Below are 19,731 nucleotides of genomic sequence, written 5' to 3'. Positions count from 1 at the left end.
CGTCGGAAATCCAACGTATATGTGGTGGAAAAATACTTAAAAAAAGTTAAAATAAGGTTTACAGAGTAATCCATTTCTGCAGAAAGGACAGAGCTCACGCAGCATCAAATGCTACAGAGGTCTGACCCCAGGTTACAAGTTCCAAGAGTACTTATGCCTGTTTCTCACATACCAGCATGGCAAGGATGGCAGGGAGACAAAATAATCTGAAGGTCAAATAATAGAGATAAGTTGTGCTCGGAGACACCGGAGACATAACAGGTGTCTTCACAAAGTACAGTAAACAAAGTACATTAGGCCACTACAGGTCATGTTATATGTACTTCACCCAGAATTGAATATACGAGTTCATGAGAATATACGAATGCTTGATAAAAGAGTATATGGTTATATGATAAATTGGCATTACAATTCCCCCTTTGGCCATAAAATGGCCACACCAAAGTATATACAAATTGATCATATGATCAGTGACTACATTCCTTTGGGTTTAAGTAAACACATCATTAGCTGATAAATGTTAAAATATGCATTTAGCTGTTTTTGTAGGACACAGACGTCCTTAGGTTGATAGCAAGCTGGGAAAAATACAAACAGTCAAAACATCAATATCATCATCATCACAAGTCTCAGCCAGAGAGGCCATCTGGTGTGTGACTGACCTATCAATAGACCTTACATTGTTGCTCTTGTTGGTGACACAGAGCTTTACTCTGTAGTCACTTGGTTGGAGCTTGGCATGCTACTGGTGGAGGAGGGCGCTCTTTCACCCCTCACTCTTATATTGCAGACGGTTCCACCGCAGCTGCAGGTTAGGGGCAGCGCACGGCGTGCACCCCAGTTGTCTTCCTCACCGTCTGGATGAGTCAGTTTTCCCTAGACCATTATTCTGGGTCTAAAGAATTTATGTGGCCTCCTTTGCTTTGATTCTCTGGTGGCTGGTTGTCGGCCTTTGGTTCAGGAACCCGTTTGCAGTGGCTGGCGTGTACCCATGTGGCCTTCTCTGCAACCTTTCCAGCTGTCTCAGTGGTCAGCAGAACCTGGAACGGGCCCTGGAAACACCTTCGTTTCCAGTGACGGCGTCTGTGGTCTTTGATGAGAACCCAATCTCCAGGCTGTAAGTTGTGGAGGACTGCTGTGGCTGCAGATGGCAGGGCACTTTTCACCTGTGAATGTAATGCTGACAAGGTTGTAGACAAGTTGGCACAGTATCTCAACATAGCATCATCACATGCACCTGTGGTAAGGGGAGGGCGCCTAACTGGACCTGCTGGATGATATGAACAATGATGACGTCTGTCAAACCCAAGATAGTCTGACACTTCTTTCAGGGCTTGGTTGACAAAACCTGGTCCATTGTCACTGCTGATGACTGAAGGAATTCCCCACCTAGGAATAATTTCAGTTAGCAGTGCTTTAGCCACAGCTCCAGCATCCTGTTTGGAAGAGGGGAAAACTTCAACCCATTTGCTGAACATGTCAACAATTACAAGACAGTATCTTTTCCCTTCACTTGGTGTTAGTTCAATGAAATCCATCATTAAATGTTCAAAGGGTTTGTCAGGAGGTGGATGACCAGCAGGTGGCATATGAAGAGCCCCTGATGTATTGTTGGCTGCACAAATGATGCATTTCCTGCAAAAGTCCTGTGCAAAAGTTGAAAAAGCACGTGTGTACCATGATGAATTAACAGCAGCACACATTCCCCCTTTGCCCACGTGGTCTCTCCCATGGTCGTTCCCATCACAACTACTCAGCAAAATCTCCAGTTATGTTTTTGTTCCACACATACACACAGAGTGAGCTCTCAGTAGGAAGAGCTCACTTGATTTCACAAGCTACATGAAGATGTCTTTCTTCTGATGATCACTCTAGAACTTTCTACTTAGCGACTCTGTGTGGTGCTGCAGTGGGTGATATCTGACACAGAGTTCTAAATTAAAATCTCTTACAGTTACAGCAGGACCGTTGAGGATGTAAGAGCTAAACTGGCTTAAGCACAGATGAACCATAGAGCATACAAATGATGTGCTAACTTACACCACAGGTACAGTGAGACACCACCAGGTATTGCTGAACGGACTCTTTCTCCACAGAGGCTGAGAGCGGTGGACGTAGCTGAGGGAGATCACCACTGGAAAATAAGGTCTGCAACAAGAGAATGTGAACAACAATGTGAACAACAGAAGAAAGGGATTGGTTTGAATCATATAAAAAGACACGAGTAAGCTTGACCACAGCTTACAGTACAGTATTCAATATGACAGAGAGAGTTCCTACCTGTGTGTAAGACGAGGAACCCTGCCATGACCTTCTGAGTCAGCAGCAGGCCATTAGACAGCTCACTGAACCACTGAGGAGCCTCGTCTGAAGAGCTGCAGTCACACAGGAAAACTGTTACTTCATTCATCAGCTCATCGATTCTAGTGTGTCTGTTCTCACAGCTGGTGTACTTAGGACAGTGGGACAGTGGGACAGTTAGAGACAGTGCTTCTCTTTACCTGGCTGTGAGTATGTGGCAGGTGATGGTGGTGTTGTTGCCTCTGCTTAGGCAGACCTCCTGCAGCGTAAACCCAAAGGCCAACAGGTAGGCACACACTGTCAGAGCAAACTTCAACAGGAAACAGCCAAGGAAGTAGTTCTGGGTCTGGTCAAAGAGGAGTAACAGTTTAAAGGAGATTAAAAAGCACACAGAAGTACATGTATACATAACTAGTCATTCATGTTTGATCAATGGCCCCAAGTGTAGATGCAGTAAATACACAAGGTGCAGAAAGAGCAGCTGTTTGTTGTCTGTGGTATTTATCATTATCATTACTGCTTTTATGAAAGTTTTCTCCTGGAATATTTTTCTAGAGACTTCATTTGACTGGAAGAAGTTTCCACGATATCACTACACAGTATGTACACTAAATGCTACTAATTAATATTATATAAATGTTTGTCTAAGCTTTAGCAGTAATAATCCAGTAAGTGAGGCTTCTAGGTTTAGTAGATGTGGAAGATCTGAGAGGCAGGATCCCACCTTTCTTGGAATGAAATCTAGGTTCTTCCCTGTGGCAACTGCCATGACTGAAGTGTCTGGAGGCTTCCCCAGAAGTGACACACTGAGAACACAAATGGACCATTACTATAATGTATAAACACAGTGAAATAACACAGTGTTGTCAGTTCACAGTGTTTTATTATGTGTGTACCTTAGAAGTGGGCAGCTGAAGCAGGACAGCCAGAGGATGTCAGTGGTGTTCATTGGAGGAGGAAGCTGAGCCAGACAGGCTAAGAACTACGGACAAACACCAGAAGCACTTCCTTCATTTATTTATTCAGAAATGTACATCACAATATTAATTAGGTCTTTAGTCTTTTAGCCTGTTAGCAATGATACACACAGAGAAATGTATTTGTACATATAAATCCATATAAATCCACATGCTCTGAGTTTGTGAAGTGCTCTCTCACCTGGATGATGACCAGACTGAGCTGACACTGCAGCAGGAAGAGGAAGCATTTGCGGATGCCATAGGTCGTGTGTCGCGCCTGGAAAAGATTCACCCAAAAAAGCAAATGAATTCATATATAAGTGTCTCGTTCTGACTTAGTGTATCTGTGTGTGTGTGTGTGTCCAACCTGCTCTATGAGCTTGACCATGCTGACGCTCTCTCCTTGGTGGAAGGTGACAGAGCAGCCCAGACTGTTGAGCTGTCCTGAGAGCCTCAGAGGAGACAGACCCTCAGCGTCTCCGTTGAAGCCTCCTCCGGTGGCATAGCCAAACGTCTCCCACAAACACTGAGACGGGTACAGAGGGTCCAGAGCGATGCTGTGGAGAGAGGACGATGAAAAATCATGTGGACTGAGAATGAGAAGTAGTTTGTTACATAATTATTGTATAATCAGTCAAAACAATGTTGCTGGACTATGGCAAGCTGTTAAAGGGTCAGTACACACAAACTAGAAAATATTTTCCCATTTACCTCTAGTAGTGAGGTATCTGTCTCCAGCTAGTACAATGGAGGTGAAAGGAATTGCATTTGTACTGGACAATAAGTTTTGGGATGGAAGTAGGAATCTCAGTGACAGGTATCCCTGAACCCTGACAAACAAGACTACAACTCTCTGCATGGCTAGATAGTATTACTATGAGTTTTCATTTTTTTAATAGCAGAAATATTGCTTCAGAATTCAACATTTACTGGTTTTAATTGTGATAAAAATGAAAATCTAGTCTCATTAACATTGATTTTCAAATTTGAAAAAACAGGATGTACTTCATTAATGAGTGTATACCTGATGTCACTCTGTAGGAACAGGCGGCTGTTGCGGAAATTGGCGGAGCTTCCCAGACAGCATGTAACCTCCCTGTTCTCCTGCATGATCTTCATCATCTCACACATGGCTGTGAAGAGAACTCCACTGTAAGTAAATGTCTACAGTACTCTAAAGCAAACACTGAGTATATCGAAGACACAGACAGTGACACAGATCTTTCATTCTTTCCTTGAAATAAGCCTCGTTGGTTATTAATCATCGCTTTTCCTTATTAGAATCTGTTTCACCATTGACGAGCAGAGGAAGACAATGGAGTCAGAGGACATCTTTAAAAAGTAAGATGAAAAAGTTTTCCAAAAAAGTGGAATTACCCATAAGCAGAGTGATTCATTCTATAAAACACATAAAGAATACTCACTGTCAGGGGTGCAGTCAGTGAAGAGTGGCACCAAAAGAGGCACATTATCAATGTTCTTCAGATGAGGACGGACCTGGTGGATCCCACGAGGTAGCTTGGCCTGACAAAGGGCAGGGAGAGAAAATGATTCAGACTAATGTAAAATAATTTCAAAACAAAGCACAATTTCCTGCTGGTTACCAAAGCATAAGACAGAGGAATCTGTCTGTATTATACAGCTGCATGAAAAACAGATACTGATATTTCTCCATTGTAGCTTCAGTGGTTTTAATAAAAGGTATTGTTACCCTGTTGCAGTCCTCCAGGAAGCTGGGCACATCACTGTCTGTGGGCTGGAAATCTATTGATATCAGTGAGGGCAGGTTAAATAACAGAAACACCTCTGTATATACTGTACAGTTCAACAGCATCACAAACTGCAGCCTCCAAAATGATCAGAACGTTGAAGCAACGTCTCTAAAACAGTTTTAAGAAAACCTGAACATGAAGAGCTTCATGGATAATAAAGTGGCAGCTGAGTGTAGATATGGATGATATCACCTGTGCTGTGCTTATGAAACTTTGATACTTGTGTCTGACTCAAGATTTACAGCCACAGAAGAGTGATCAGTGTGACGGCACCTGTCTGAGCCCGACAGGGGGTAGATATCAGTTCCATCCCAGAAGTCAGTGCAGGCTTCCAGGATGAGGTCAGCCGAACCATGTGACAGCATCTGGATGTTATCTACAACAGAGAGGTTAGAGAAAGACAGTGAGAATAACATTAGCAGACATGAAAATACACATAAACACCTTTTTTTTTAACTTGCTCATCTATTTGGTGAAGAGACAGACAAAGGACAAGTAACAGCAAAATGCAACAAGTACATATAAGAAAAAAATCAGCTCTTTTCATTAAAAACTGTAAAATAAAAGAAAACAGAGCAGTAGAACGACACAGGTTGACTGAAGTGTGTATAGACTTACTGGAGGAGGAGTCTCGTACGAACAGAGAGATGAGGTGGGACATGGGAGGCTGGCGTTTGGTGAAGTAATGAAGGTGGCGGGAGGTTAACTCCTTGGTTTTCTCTCCAGATGGCAGCTGGTACAGAGCCAAGTGGTTCTCCTGTTTGAACAGCTCCCTTGCACCGGGAGTGAATCCTGACACACAAACACAAACAGTCACACAAAGGAAAAGATGAGGGTAATAGATAATAAGACATCATCTAATTTGGTTCTGAAAACTTCTCTTTCTTCCCACAAACAGCACATCATCTGATACTGATGATCAGTTTAAATGATGTTTCACACCAACCCGGAGCCTCTGCCTACAGTGAAACACCTAAACATTGGGAAATGGCTGAATGTCTTTACTGGCCAACAACAACTCTGCACATCACTGCCATCATCTGGTGAAAGTGGGACAGACGCTGAGTCTCAGCTGTTTAAACCTATGATTGTGATTGCTACAACCTGCTGCTTGCAGCCACTGCTGACGGGAGCTCCACAGGGGACTGTCCTGTCCCCTTTACCCTGTCCACCTCGGACTTCAGGTACGGCATTCTGACTTGCCACCTACAGAAGCTCTCAGATCTCTGCAGCTGCTGGATGCATCAGGGGGGAGGATGTGTCACCAGAGGGCGGTGGCTGGTTTTGTGGACTGGTGTGAGCTGAACCACCTGCAGCTCAGCATCAGCAAAACAAAGCAGCTGGTGGAGGACTTCAGGAGACCCAGGACTCCTGCTACTCCTCGTTTCATTAGGGGACAGATGGTGGAGGTGGTACAGGAGAACAAAAACCTGGGTGTCCACTTGGACAGCAAACTGGACTTGAGCAAGAACTCAGGAACTCGCAGCTCTCTATAGGAAGGGCCCTTCAGGGCCATTTTTTAATTATGGTTCACTCTCAGTTCAGCCAGGTGCAATACTCCCACTCCAGTCCATCAATCCAACATAGCAGCAACTTGCTTGTAGCCTTAATTTATCATGAAGACCATGTGAGAAATCGATCTTCTCACAGTGCTCGGAAATTGAATCTATGCAAGGACTTTATTCTGGGGTAAAATGTAATCTGGAGTTCATGCTGAGTGGGATGAAAGCCAGATCAGCTTTTACCACTGAAGAAAATCCTCTGAACCTCTGATCACTGTGTTTTCACATGACCTAACAAAAAGCCAAACTATGAGACAAACCAGGTCATGGTATTAACAGGTGGCTCTAAACCAACCAGATGTCAAAGCAGCACCGTCATTCCAAGCTCACCTATGAGCCTGGAGAGCTCACAGAGCCCCCAGGGTACGTAGACAGGCAGTACAGAGCCGTGGCTCTCCTGCAGAGCCAGGTTGGACAGGTGGTCAGAGAAGCGACAGAGCTGCTGGGTGACGCTGGCATTGCAGAGGTTCAGCATGATGTTGAGGCCCAGTGGCTTGAGGGAGGGCAGGTGGCACTGCCAGGAGAGATGATCAAACTGGATGCTGGTTGGGTTCTGCTGGTCCTGTGACAGGCTCAGCATCTCCAGGTGGTAGTCACACACAAAGTCCTCTGCCTCCGCCTCTGGACAGCCCATTGCAACGTCCTGGAGACAAATAAGGGGCAGAAATGAAAAGACCAACAACATCACAACATAGCAGGAACAGTAAAGTTACATCAGCTTACTGAATCAATAGCATGTTTCCTATTTTCACAACGGCTCGTACAGTTTCAGGTCTAAGCTTTACCTGGGCCTGGTCGTCCTCGCCTCCCTCAGTGTCGTGGCTGAAGCTCACGTTGGATCCAGAGTGGTGTTTGGTGCGACTGTGTGCGGGCTGGCAGGAACGCCGAAGCCGGACCGTGTCAGATGAGCGAATGCTGTCGTGTGAGGTCTCGCTCGGCTCGGGCCCCTCCCCCAGCTGGGTGGAGGACTCTGCCGGTAGACAGAGCAACCTTTCCAGCTGTCTCAGTGGTCAGCAGAACCTGGAACGGGCCCTGGAAACACCTTCGTTTCCAGTGACGGCGTCTGTGGTCTTTGATGAGAACCCAATCTCCAGGCTGTAAGTTGTGGAGGACTGCTGTGGCTGCAGATGGCAGGGCACTTTTCACCTGTGAATGTAATGCTGATAAGGTTGTAGACAAGTTGGCACAGTATCTCAACATAGCATCATCACATGCACCTGTGGTAAGGGGAGGGCGCCTAACTGGACCTACTGGATGATATGAACAATGATGACGTATGTCATACCCAAGATAGTCTAAGATAAGATAAGATAAGAGAATCCTTTATTAGTCCCTCAGTGGGGAAATTGCATTTAGCAACAGCAGGGATACAGTACAATAAGTGAAAGTGAGATATAAGTAAGAGGCCAATATGGCCAGAACAAGATTTAAATAAGGTAGAATAACTATGAGACAAGAAAATAGCTGCTGTAAAAAAATTAAAAAATATACCTACATAAATAAATAAATATGAGATGGAGATTGTTGAGTTGAGTGACTATAGTACACAAATATTGCACACTAATAACTGGGTTATTGCACATTGATGTATGGTAATCAGTATGTGTGTTAACAATGTTCGTTATAGAGTCTGACAGCAGCAGGAAGGAAAGATCTTCTAAATCTCTCCTTCACACACCGAGGGTGGAGCAGTCTGTCACTGAAGCTGCTCTGCAGAGCTGACAGGACGTTCTGCAGGGGGTGGGACTCGTGGTCCAGCATAGATGACAGTTTTGCTAGGACCCTTCTGTCTCCAACCTCACGCACTGAGTCCAGAGGACAGCCCAGGACAGAGCTGGACTTCCTGATGACTTTGTCCAGCTTCTTCCTCTCCTTCTCAGTTATGCTGCTGCTCCAGCAGACTACACCGTACAAGATGGCTGAAGCCACCACAGAGTCATAAAAGGTCTTTAGGAGTGTCCCCTGCACACCAAAAGACCGCAGTCTGACACTCCTTTCAGGGCTTGGTTGACAAAACCTGGTCCATTGTCACTGCTGATGACTGAAGGAATTCCCCACCTAGGAATAATTTCAGTTAGCAGTGCTTTAGCCACAGCTCCAGCATCCTGTTTGGAAGAGGGGAAAACTTCAACCCATTTGCTGAACATGTCAACAATTACAAGACAGTATCTTTTCCCTTCACTTGGTGTTAGTTCAATGAAATCCATCATTAAATGTTCAAAGGGTTTGTCAGGAGGTGGATGACCAGCAGGTGGCATATGAAGAGCCCCTGATGCATTGTTGGCTGCACAAATGATGCATTTCCTGCAAAAGTCCTGTGCAAAAGTTGAAAAAGCACGTGTGTACCATGATGCATTAACAGCAGCACACATTCCCCCTTTGCCCACGTGGTCTCTCCATGGTCGTTCCCATCACAACTACTCAGCAAAATCTCCAGTTATGTTTTTGTTCCACACATACACACAGAGTGAGCTCTCAGTAGGAAGAGCTGACTTGATTTCACAAGCTACATGAAGATGTCTTTCTTCTGATGATCACTCTAGAACTTTCTACTTAGCGACTCTGTGTGGTGCTGCAGTGGGTGATATCTGACACAGAGTTCTAAATTAAAATCTCTTACAGTTACAGCAGGACCGTTGAGGATGTAAGAGCTAAACTGGCTTAAGCACAGATGAACCATAGAGCATACAAATGATGTGCTAACTTACACCACAGGTACAGTGAGACACCACCAGGTATTGCTGAACGGACTCTTTCTCCACAGAGGCTGAGAGCGGTGGACGTAGCTGAGGGAGATCACCACTGGAAAATAAGGTCAGCAACAAGAGAATGTGAACAACAATGTGAGCAACAGAAGAAAGGGATTGGTTTGAATCATATAAAAAGACACGAGTAAGCTTGACCACAGCTTACAGTACAGTATTCAATATGACAGAGAGAGTTCCTACCTGTGTGTAAGACGAGGAACCCTGCCATGACCTTCTGAGTCAGCAGCAGGCCATTAGACAGCTCACTGAACCACTGAGGAGCCTCGTCTGAAGAGCTGCAGTCACACAGGAAAACTGTTACTTCATTCATCAGTTCATCGATTCTAGTGTGTCTGTTCTCACAGCTGGTACAGCTGGTGTACTTAGGACAGTGGGACAGTTAGAGACAGTGCTTCTCTTTACCTGGCTGTGAGTATGTGGCAGGTGATGGTGTTGTTGCCTCTGCTTAGGCAGACCTCCTGCAGCGTAAACCCAAAGGCCAACAGGTAGGCACACACTGTTAGAGCAAACTTCAACAGGAAACAGCCAAGGAAGTAGTTCTGGGTCTGGTCAAAGAGGAGTAACAGTTTAAAGGAGATTAAAAAGCACACAGAAGTACATGTATACATAACTAGTCATTCATGTTTGATCAATGGCCCCAAGTGTAGATGCAGTAAATACACAAGGTGCAGAAAGAGCAGCTGTTTGTTGTCTGTGGTATTTATCATTATCATTACTGCTTTTATGAAAGTTTTCTCCTGGAATATTTTTCTAGAGACTTCATTTGACTGGAAGAAGTTTCCACTATATCACTACACAGTATGTACACTAAATGCTACTAATTAATATTATATAAATGTTTGTCTAAGCTTTAGCAGTAATAATCCAGTAAGTGAGGCTTCTAGGTTCAGTAGATGTGGAAGATCTGAGAGGCAGGATCCCACCTTTCTTGGAATGAAATCTAGGTTCTTCCCTGTGGCAACTGCCATGACTGAAGTGTCTGGAGGCTTCCCCAGAAGTGACACACTGAGAACACAAAAGGACCATTACTATAATGTATAAACACAGTGAAATAACACAGTGTTGTCAGTTCACAGTGTTTTATTATGTGTGTACCTTAGAAGTGGGCAGCTGAAGCAGGACAGCCAGAGGATGTCAGTGGTGTTCATTGGAGGAGGAAGCTGAGCCAGACAGGCTAAGAACTACGGACAAACACCAGAAGCACTTCCTTCATTTATTTATTCAGAAATGTACATCACAATATTAATTAGGTCTTTAGTCTTTTAGCCTGTTAGCAATGATACACACAGAGAAATGAGAGAAATGTATTTGTACATATAAATCCATATAAATCCACATGCTCTGAGTTTGTGAAGTGCTCTCTCACCTGGATGATGACCAGACTGAGCTGACACTGCAGCAGGAAGAGGAAGCATTTGCGGATGCCATAGGTCGTGTGTCGCGCCTGGAAAAGATTCACCCAAAAAGCAAATGAATTCATATATAAGTGTCTCGTTCTGACTTAGTGTATCTGTGTGTGTGTGTGTGTCCAACCTGCTCTATGAGCTTGACCATGCTGACGCTCTCTCCTTGGTGGAAGGTGACAGAGCAGCCCAGACTGTTGAGCTGTCCTGAGAGTCTCAGAGGAGACAGACCCTCAGCGTCTCCGTTGAAGCCTCCTCCGGTGGCATAGCCAAATGTCTCCCACGAACACTGAGACGGGTACAGAGGGTCCAGAGCGATGCTGTGGAGAGAGGACGATGAAAAATCATGTGGACTGAGAATGAGAAGTAGTTTGTTACATAATTATTGTATAATCAGTCAAAACAATGTTGCCGGACTATGGCAAGCTGTTAAAGGGTCAGTACACACAAACTAGAAAATATTTTCCCATTTACCTCTAGTAGTGAGGTATCTGTCTCCAGCTAGTACAATGGAGGTGAAAGGAATTGCATTTGTACTTGTTAGAATGGCCGTTCTGACAACAGAGACTTCAGAAAGAAGAAAATGCCAAGGCGAAGGTGGAATATGCATAGACATATATTTATTTTCTAACAGCAGCACAGGTATGGCAGCAAACCATAGGTGAAACCTAACCAGCAACAACAGCAGATTTAAAATTGGCGCCCTTTTATACTGTGTTCTGGTAGGTGTGATTGGGTGCATACATTCACAGGTGTTCCTAAACATACATTCATAAGCATAATTGACTTATATAAAAAATGTGAATACTATATTTAACCACAATATTTAAAATAACCTTCCTGCTGTAAACTAAACCCCAAAACAAACACCATAAATATAATTACAATAAATATATACATTTTACAATACAATACAATTTCCAGACTCCCCCCTTTCTTGTCCTGCCACTTGGTCGTACCCAGAACGTTCTTAACACGGTCCGCTGACCTAGGGGACTCTTTTCAGCAACGCACCCCAGAGCGAACACCAGACAGGTAAAGGTAAGTGTTAACCATAACTTAAACAATGTCTGTTCCAGCACTTGCACTATTTGCATCATCTTTCACAAAACTGCATTTACTCCGGAGTCCTTCAATTTTGGACAGTCCGCTGCCAACGGAGTCTAAAGGACCTCCTCTCCTTTTATGACAGAGCCGGGTGGCCACCACGGTTTATTTGAATGAGATGTAGGAATCTCAGTGACAGGTATCCCTGAACCCTGACAAACAAGACTACAACTCTCTGCATGGCGAGATAGTATTACTATGAGTTTTCATTTTTTTAATAGCAGAAATATTGCTTCAGAATTTTTACTGGTTTTAATTGTGATAAAAATGAAAATCAGCTATTTTCAACCAAGCCCTAGTCTCATTAACATTTATTTTCAAATTTGAAAAAACAGGATGTACTTCATTAATGAGTGTATACCTGATGTCACTCTGTAGGAACAGGCGGCTGTTGCGGAAATTGGCGGAGCTTCCCAGACAGCATGTAACCTCCCTGTTCTCCTGCATGATCTTCATCATCTCACACATGGCTGTGAAGAGAACTCCACTGTAAGTAAATGTCTACAGTACTCTAAAGCAAACACTGAGTATATCGAAGACACAGACAGTGACACAGATCTTTCATTCTTTCCTTGAAATAAGCCTTGTTGGTTATTAATCATCGCTTTTCCTTATTAGAATCTGTTTCACCATTGACGAGCAGAGGAAGACAATGGAGTCAGAGGACATCTTTAAAAAGTAAAATGAAAAAGTTTTCCAAAAAAGTGGAATTACCCATAAGCAGAGTGATTCATTCTATAAAACACATAAAGAATACTCACTGTCAGGGGTGCAGTCAGTGAAGAGTGGCACCAAAAGAGGCACATTATCAATGTTCTTCAGATGAGGACGGACCTGGTGGATCCCACGAGGTAGCTTGGCCTGACAAAGGGCAGGGAGAGAAAATGATTCAGACTAATGTAAAATAATTTCAAAACAAAGCACAATTTCCTGCTGGTTACCAAAGCATAAGACAGAGGAATCTGTCTGTATTATACAGCTGCATGAAAAACAGATACTGATATTTCTCCATTGTAGCTTCAGTGGTTTTAATAAAAGGTATTGTTACCCTGTTGCAGTCCTCCAGGAAGCTGGGCACATCACTGTCTGTGGGCTGGAAACTGGCAGCAAAGGACCTTCTGCTTCATCCCGAGAATCTGAATCACATATGAAGACAGTCGGCAAAGTTAGAGATACTCTGTAAAACTCAAATGAACAGACATCACTCATGTCAGACCTGCACTTCTACAGGACTCCTTTCTGTTATTTCCCCTAAAAGAAGCATAAAGTAACATAAAATGGAAAATCTCATGTAAAGTTATACAATGTAATTCAAACTGTGATCACCCCATAGAACAGGGTAATGTCATAATTTGACAAGTTCTGATCCAGAAATCATGTGGGTTTACTCTTCAAATGATAAATCTATGTCTGTGTAATTAAACAGCAAGACTAAACACAGAAACCATGACAACCTACATTGATGTCCACATCACACCTGCAGACAGAAGGACAGTCATGAAGTGCACCCCAACAGTAAATGTAATAAAATGAATAATTTCCTCAGTTTGTGCAAACACAGGTTTGGTACCTTGGTTCAGGTCTTCGCGCAGGGAACCGTGACTGGGGCTGGATGGAGCTCCATCACAGGGACTGTCTCCGTTTGGGGTCAGAGAGATGTGGCAGTTCCAGCCCGTCTCTAAACCCATCTTCTCAGCAAAAACCTGCACAGACACAAAATAAATAAACACATACTCTCAAAATGCACATTTATTTTGGTGAATGTGGAAAAAACAATGTGCTGTCAGCAGAGACACAGAGAGACATCAGATTAAGGAGTCCATTTATTGTCCAAATGAAAGAGTACTATACCTTGATCACTTCAGCCAACATAAACTAGATACTATCAAATGTTTATTGGAGCTTGTGTGTGTTCACCTTGCTGCGGAGCTCATCCTCCATAGAAAAGTAAACAAAGCGGATGCAAGCTGTGACCAGGGCATCGATAAGCCGGAATGTGTCCAGCCTCGCCTGGAACTGAGACGACACCATTCCCATGAAGATCTGCCCACTCAGGGCCTGGACGTAGTCCTCACGCTCCACCCCCTCACCTATACCCTCTGCACACATGACAAGGGAAAATGAGTTGTGTTATTACTGTTTTATTACTTGAATTAATCCGTCCCTCCGTCACTGACTCTTACCATCTGAGCTCCAGCTGTTCCTACAGGAGTTGTATTTGATGGGGGTGGTGGAGGGCAGCTCCACTCCAGAGAAGAGGCTGGGACCGGGGGCCAGTTCTACACACTTCCCATTGAGTTGGCTTGACAGTGACACTTGCATGGGTTTGTAGGCAAAGGCTGAGCAGTAACCTGACAGACAGGCCCGCTGGTAGAAGTCCAGGACCTTCTTTCTGTAACACAAGAGCAGAGTGTAGAAATAAACACTCAGGTGGCAGCTTCTATTATTTTGTCCACCCTATTGATATCAGTGAGGGCAGGTTAAATAACAGAAAGACCTCTGTATATACTGTACAGTTCAACAGCATCACAAACTGCAGCCTCCAAAATGATCAGAACGTTGAAGCAACGTCTCTAAAACAGTTTGAAGAAAACCTGAACATGATGAGCTTCATGGATAATAAAGTGGCAGCTGAGTGTAGATATGGATGATATCACCTGTGCTGTGCTTATGAAACTTTGATACTTGTGTCTGACTCAAGATTTACAGCCACAGAAGAGCGATCAGTGTGACGGCACCTGTCTGAGCCCGACAGGGGGTAGATATCAGTTCCATCCCAGAAGTCAGTGCAGGCTTCCAGGATGAGGTCAGCCGAGCCATGTGACAGCATCTGGATGTTATCTACAACAGAGAGGTTAGAGAAAGACAGTGAGAATAACATTAGCAGACATGAAAATACACACAAACACGTTTTTTTTTTTTTTTTTAACTTGCTCATCCATTTGGTGAAGAGACAGACAAAGGACAAGTAACACAGCAAAATACACCAAGTACATATAAGAAAAAAATCAGCTCTTTTCATTAAAAACTGTAAAATAAAAGAAAACAGAGCAGTAGAACGACACAGGTTGACTGAAGTGTGTATAGACTTACTGGAGGAGGAGTCTCGTACGAACAGAGAGATGAGGTGGGACATGGGAGGCTGGCGTTTGGTGAAGTAATGAAGGTGGCGGGAGGTTAACTCCTTGGTTTTCTCTCCAGATGGCAGCTGGTACAGAGCCAAGTGGTTCTCCTGTTTGAACAGCTCCCTTGCACCGGGAGTGAATCCTGACACACAAACACAAACAGACACACAAAGGAAAAGATGAGGGTAATAGACAATAAGACATGAGCTAATTTGGTTCTGAAAACTTTCTTCCCACAAACAGCACATCATCTGATACTGATGATCAGTTTAAATGATGTTTCACACCAACCCGGAGCCTCTGCCTACAGTGAAACACCTAAACATTGGGAAATGGCTGAATGTCTTTACTGGCCAACAACAACTCTGCACATCACTGCCATCATCTGGTGAGGAGTGGGACAGACGCTGAGTCTCAGCTGTTTAAACCTATGATTGTGATTGCTACAACCTGCTGCTTGCAGCCACTGCTGACGGGAGCTCCACAGGGGACTGTCCTGTCCCCTTTACCCTGTCCACCTCGGACTTCAGGTACGGCATTCTGACCTGCCACCTACAGAAGCTCTCAGATCTCTGCAGCTGCTGGATGCATCAGGGGGGAGGATGTGTCACCAGAGGGCGGTGGCTGGTTTTGTGGACTGGTGTGAGCTGAACCACCTGCAGCTCAGCATCAGCAAAACAAAGCAGCTGGTGGAGGACTTCAGGAGACCCAGGACTCCTGCTACTCCTCGTTTCATTAGGGGACAGATGGTGGAGGTGGTACACGAGAACAAAAACCTGGGTGTCCACTTGGACAGCAAACTGGATTTGAGCAAGAACTCAGGAACTCGCAGCTCTCTATAGGAAGGGCCCTTCACGGCCATTTTTTAATTATGGTTCACTCTCAGTTCAGCCAGGTGCAGTACTCCCACTCCAGTCCATCAATCCAACATAGCAGCAACTTGCTTGTAGCCTTAATTTATCATGAAGACCATGTGAGAAATAGATCTTCTCACAGTGCTCGGAAATTGAATCTATGCAAGGACTTTATTCTGGGGTAAAATGTAATCTGGAGTTCATGCTGAGTGGGATGAAAGCCAGATCAGCTTTTACCACTGAAGAAAAATCCTCTGAACCTCTGATCACTGTGTTTTCACATGACCTAACAAAAAGCCAAACTATGAGGCAAACTAGGTCATGGTATTAACAGGTGGCTCTAAACCAACCAGATGTCAAAGCAGCACCGTCATTCCAAGCTCACCTATGAGCCTGGAGAGCTCACAGAGCCCCCAGGGTACGTAGACAGGCAGTACAGAGCCGTGGCTCTCCTGCAGAGCCAGGTTGGACAGGTGGTCAGAGAAGCGGCAGAGCTGCTGGGTGACGCTGGCGTTGCAGAGGTTCAGCATGATGTTGAGGCCCAGTGGCTTGAGGGAGGGCAGGTGGCACTGCCAGGAGAGATGATCAAACTGGATGCTGGTTGGGTTCTGCTGGTCCTGTGACAGGCTCAGCATCTCCAGGTGGTAGTCACACACAAAGTCCTCTGCCTCCGCCTCTGGACAGCCCATTGCAACGTCCTGGAGACAAATAAGGCGCAGAAATGAAAAGACCAACAACATCACAACATAGCAGGAACAGTAAAGTTACATCAGCTTACTGAATCAATAGCATGTTTCCTATTTTCACAACGGCTGGTACAGTTTCAGGTCTAAGCTTTGCCTGGGCCTGGTCGTCCTCGCCTCCCTCAGTGTCGTGGCTGAAGCTCACGTTGGATCCAGAGTGGTGTTTGGTGCGACTGTGTGCGGGCTGGCAGGAACGCCGAAGCCGGACCGTGTCAGATGAGCGAATGCTGTCGTGTGAGGTCTCGCTCGGCTCGGGCCCCTCCCCCAGCTGGGTGGAGGACTCTGCCGGTAGACAGAGCAGAGCCTGCCCCTCCTGGGCCTGTACAGCAGTCACAGTTAGTCAGGAGTGGATACAACACTGTGCCTTATCAGGTGGTGAATTGGGGCTGCTGGTGAGGCTAAAAGGTTCCAGAGAAAACACAAACACACACCTCATCTAACTAACTATACATCTAACACCTACATCGAACTATGTGCAATTTTCCTCTTCATTTTCAATTGGGAGTTAAGTAACAGTAAGAATTTCCCTACGGGGATCAATAAAGTTATTCTGATCTGATTCTGATTCTGATCCCTGTCGTCATCCGTCTCCATTCGGCAGTAGGAGTTGACGGACAGGTCGTCTCTGAGATCATCCTGGCTGTTGTGAGGTGGTTCCACCCGTCTGCTGAAGAACAGCACGGTCTCTGGACTGGGGTTAGGCCACGACAGGATACCCTGTTTGTCCACACAACACAGCACCTACACATACACACAAAATATCTGCAAATTAGACACATACTGTCCACTCAGCAACAAGTCTATAAAATGGTTTCCATGTCTATGGGCATAATGAGGGTTTCTGGCTTTTTATGGCCCAAATGTTGCCGTGGGCTACACCAGTCAATGGTAGAGTGTGTAAAAGGCTGGAAGTGTAGCACAGTGTCTGAGACTGTCCCTTTAAGACGCCAACCAGGTGTCTCCACACACAACGTAGCATCTCCTGCATAAATGAGTGCATATACACACTCAGATATATATAGTAAGCAAGAGAGCCGCTTAATATATATATATATATATATACTAGAGAGGATAAACATGTCTGAATAAATAAATGCATAAAATTCATACCTATTAGTCATAAGTCATTGGTCATAAATAAAGTGACAATAATTAAAATGTAAAAAAAAATAGCTTTAAGTAATAAGGAAGAAGCTGAATTTATAGCTCTGCCTAAAAAGCCCAAACCAGCTCTAAAACAGATAAATGTCTGTATGTTTCCACCTACAGACGACACTGACACAAACAAAGACTCTAAACTTACACTGACCTCAATGCTTTTCACACACACTGAATCCATCCACAACTGAGCCCTGACAATACTCAGCCAGACCCAAACTCCAATGCACCTGGATACAGAACAAAGCCCATCTAAACTGAGCTGAAGACAGGCCTGCACTTCCAACACTCACCCTAGCACTCTCTCTCTCTCTCACACACACACACAGAAATGAATGCATGCATGTGTAGAAACACTAAACAATGTTAACCAACATGCAACGTCTCACCTGGTCTCTCATGACCCTCCAAATAAGCTCTGCCATCCTGCAAGAGAAACACAAACAGGAAGCATCAGCACACAAACCACCTTTGAAACAGACCTTGATTTTCTTTTTTTTTTATCCACTTACCACAAAGAGCTCTGACAACACACGAACAATTGCAGTGTGTCCCTCACTCCCACACGATGGCGCTCTTTCCTCACCAGCAGCACCTTCACTGGCTCCACCTCACATACACCTACAACACACACTCTCTCTCTCTCTCACTCACACACTAAAATTAGTGCATGTATAAGTGTAGAAACACTACAATGTGGCTCTTGCTCACCTGGTCTCAAATGGTCCTCTCACTCAGCTCCTCCCTCCTGCTGAAAAACACAAAGACATTGGTTTTGGATACTAATCAAGTCAGTCCTTGAACTTGTAATATTTCACTTCACTTCCAGCTGCAGCAGGGGCCTTACCTGAGCTCCACATTGCCCATGGCCTCAAAGTTGGATGGCCACTCAGCCACAAGCAGCTGCACACAGAAAGAAAGAAGGAGACATTAATGCATGCATAAGTTTTACTCTCCATCAAGCAGCAACTATGTCTCACACACACTAAACCCACACTGACCCCAGTGCCATCCATATAGTGACAAATACCCACAACTAAGCCTGACAACACTAAACTACACAACAGAGCCTGTGCTTCCAACACTACCTGCTGATGGGCTTCCACACATATACAGCTGTGTCCGGATCCCAACTGCATAATGTGCTTCCACATACCAACACTGGTGCAACAGCCTGGAAATAGCAAACATACACTCTAAACTAGGGGTGTGCCATCTCAGTCACCTCACGATTCGATTACGATTCACAGTGCTACGATTCGATTATTCCCCGATTATCGATGCATCTCGATTAATCTTTTTTTCCCCACATAGAATGTTTCTTTTCTCAGTTACTTGTAAAATAATGTATATTTTTACATATCGATTCATTGAAGTAAAACACGTTTATCTCTCTAAAAACAATAATAATAATACTAAAAATATATATTGTGTGGCTGTACTGACATGATTCTGATTTGATTATTTTATTATGAACATGTACATGAAAAAAATATCTGTTAAAAAAAGAAAAGAAAAAATAGGGAAAGGAAATTGACAATATTTCCACTTCTATTACAATCTGATATCTTGATTTACATGTCCAGAAAGTAATCCTTTTAAATCTTATTGTATGTGAATGTCAGTCAGATTGTTTCTTATAAGGATTTTGGACACTATCCGGTCACTGCGCGTATTCTTACGTTTCCAGTCAACAGTGTTGACAGAATATGCAACACTCGACGCTAACCCCTCAGTACAGAGCCGAGCAGTTCGCGTCGAGTTTCGCAGTTTTTTCGCCGACGAACACAGAGCCGTAGGCAGCCGCTTCGCCATGCTTGAATTGTTTTGAAGGGGGACGGGCTTAGTCTGTGGAAGGGGCTTGTTGTGCCACCCAGATTTGCTTCCCTCCGTGCAGTTTTCCCCTGACACAGGTTCCTCTTCCACACGAAAACAGCATTGCACTCAAATTATGTCAAATTCCGCGATATTCCGCGTTA

At 44.4% G+C, this 19,731-nt stretch overlaps 1 pseudogene; it reads right to left on the bottom strand.

The window, feature by feature from the left end:
- Positions 1–2,036: 2,036 nt before the first annotated feature.
- LOC121175590 lies at positions 2,037–18,173 on the bottom strand (annotated as a pseudogene).
- Between the last annotated feature and the right edge of the window lie 1,558 nt (positions 18,174–19,731).

This window comes from Toxotes jaculatrix, chromosome 21, assembly GCF_017976425.1.
Source record: "Toxotes jaculatrix isolate fToxJac2 chromosome 21, fToxJac2.pri, whole genome shotgun sequence".
NCBI classification, from domain to species: domain Eukaryota; kingdom Metazoa; phylum Chordata; class Actinopteri; family Toxotidae; genus Toxotes; species Toxotes jaculatrix.
Note: the sequence above shows the minus strand (reverse complement) of the source record. Positions and strands in the feature narration are given on the sequence as shown.